Raw genomic sequence first — 2,963 nt, forward strand, 5'->3', positions numbered from 1 at the left:
CCCGTGTTAACCGTTGAGCCATCTGTACAAAACCCAATATATGACTTTGGATTGTCAACTCAACATTCGCTGCTTTGGTTCCCTTGCATATGTGGTTATACCAAACAGTTTGAGAAATGGAAAATTTGATGCTACCGCCAAGGTTGGAATGATGCTCGGGTATGATAGAGATCACTGTGCGTACAGAATTTTTGATCCTGCTGCCAACAAGATTATTGTGGCGACTCAGGTCAGATTTGATGAGTCAAGATATTACTATCAGGATATGAAGCGAGTCACTGATGTGGATACCGAGATTGCTAAGGTAAGCAGCTCTGGTGGTATGGGTTTTGCTGGTGGCGTTGCACCAGGCCCTGTTATAAGTGATCCAGACTTAGAGGATGTTGCAAGTGAGATCTCTGTTGATGATGAACGAATGGTTTCCGATTTGGATGATTCAGAAAGAGAGTCCACTGTTTCCTCAAGCAAAGACGTGGAAATGAGAATCATAGACGATGATGAGGATGCCACTGGAGAGTTAATCCCATCAAGGATGGTTTTAGAAGAGTTCAAGTTGGTTACTGCTACAAAAAGGAAAAGATCATCGGGTTCTAGACCCAAGAAAAGTACAGGTTTGATTAAAAGAAATCCATTTGGGATCTTGGCAGAAGTTGAACAAGAATCTGATACATTCAGTTCAGATTCAGAGAGGGAAATTGCTATTGAGAAACCACAAAGGAAGAAGTACAGAAACGATAGTAGCTCAAAAGAGCTTACTTCTTTTGTTCCTAATGGTAGTAGCAATGACAACTTGGTGGTTTCGGAAATTGAGCCACATGTTGAACAGCCAAGTGATTGTGATGAGGAATCAGAACTGAATGATGTTGCCGAAGGCAAGTTGTTAGAGTACAAACCTGTGAATTATGTTGCCTCTTGTTTTATGGCTGGTGAAGCTGCTGCTTTGGCTGGTGGAAGTGATGTTCCTGGAAATTATAAGGAAGCCATGAAGAGCAACGAAAGTGCAGAATGGAAGCGCGCTTGTGACGAAGAAATTGCGGCTCACAAGGAGAATTCCACTTATGAATTGGTCGAGTTGCCGAAAGGAAGAAAGCCAATTACATGTCGTTGGGTCTTTGCAAAGAAAGATAACGGAGTCTTCAAGGGAAGACTTGTTGCTCGAGGATTCACACAGGTGAAGGGTATTGACTACAATGAGACATTCTCACCTGTGGTGCGTTATGAATCTATCAGGTTGATGTTGAGTATCGCTGCCAAGAATGGAATGGCAGTTCATCAGATGGATGTCAAGACAGCTTTTCTCAATGGGTTTCTTCAAGAAGAATTATACATGACACAGCCGGAAGGGTATGTGGTTAAAGGAAGGGAAACCAGTGTCTTGAGATTGAAGAAAAGCTTGTATGGTTTGAAACAGGCTCCCTTGGTGTGGAATGAAAGAATCCACAGTGTTTTGTCGTCGCTTGGTTTTGTCAGAAACGGTGCTGAATATTGTCTATATTCAAGGAAATCCGAAAAGTCTTTTGTGATGGTTGCGCTTTACGTTGATGATTTATTGATAGCTGGTACCTCAGATTTTGCCATCAGGAAAGTGAAAAGTGAATTGATGAATGTCTTCAAGATGAAGGACTTGGGAATAGTCAGGAAATTTTTGGGTATCAATATCTCGCAAGATAATGGAGGTATTAACATGAGCTTGAAAGACTATATTGGCTCTATGTTAAAGGAATTTGGAATGGAGAATTGCAACCCAGATAAGACGCCTACTATTGCTGGTCAGGATCTCACCTTGGTGGACAACAGTGCTGAGGATTGTGACGCCACAGCTTACAGATCTTTGGTTGGAAAATTATTATTTGCTGCTAATACTGTTAGAAGCGATATCAGCTATATCGTCGGTGTTCTATCCAGATACCTCAAGGAACCAAAGGAGGTGCATTATAAGGCAGCAAAGAGAGTTTTAAGATACTTGAAAGGAACCAAAGATTTGGGAATAAGATATGAGGCTGGCAATAATGATAACGGTGAGCTTCTTGGATACTGTGATGCTGACTGGGCTGGAGATAAGTCAGACAGAAAGTCTACTACTGGGTTTGTGTTCAAATATGCCAATGGTGCAATCACATGGAGATCTAAGAAGCAAGCTACTGTTGCTCTTTCTACGGCAGAGGCTGAATACATGTCACTAAGTGAAGGAGTCAAGGAAGCATTATGGCTAATGCAAGTGTTCAAGGAATTTGGGATCAATACTGGTCCAGTGAGGATGTTTGATGATAACCAAGGGTGTATTGAGATGGCAAAGCATCCAGCTTTCCATCATCGCACCAAACACATTGACATCAGGACTCACTTTATCAGGGACCACATTGGATCTGGCTCTATCAATTTGGAGTACTTGAGCACTGGTGTTATGATTGCCGATATGTTTACAAAAGGTCTTGCTGCCCCTCAATTCTTGGAGTTGAGAAGGCTCTGTGGTATGGAGACTTTGAATTGAGAGAGGGTGTTGAGTTGGCAATCCAAAGTTATGTGGTTAGTCATTGTTCATGGAACCTTCTAGAACTTATGGAACCTTCTAGAATTCCATGGAACCTTCTAGAACTTATGGAACCTTCTAGAACTTATGGAACCTTCTAGAGCTTATGGAACCTTCTAGAACCCATTGAGATTAATATAAATATGGGCCATGCCCCCCATAGTCTGAGTTTGTCCTTTATATAATTTAGATAGTTAACAAGTAAAACAAGTATAACAAGGGAATAAATATTATTGAATATTATTGTTATCAATGTCTTTTGTAACTAGAGTTACAAAACTACAACACTTCTAACCTGGGCATACAATGCAAGCGTATCAATTACCATGAATTTCAAATTCTTCTCTTCTTTAGTTTCTTCTCTGGTCTTCTCAAAATTTATTCCAATCCAATTCTCACGAGATGCATAAAAAGGTCATTTTATTGAGGAGTA

Source organism: Saccharomycopsis crataegensis (assembly GCF_037102585.1).
Source record: "Saccharomycopsis crataegensis DNA, jcf7180000000073, whole genome shotgun sequence".
In the NCBI taxonomy this organism is placed as follows: Eukaryota; Fungi; Ascomycota; class Saccharomycetes; order Ascoideales; family Saccharomycopsidaceae; genus Saccharomycopsis; species Saccharomycopsis crataegensis.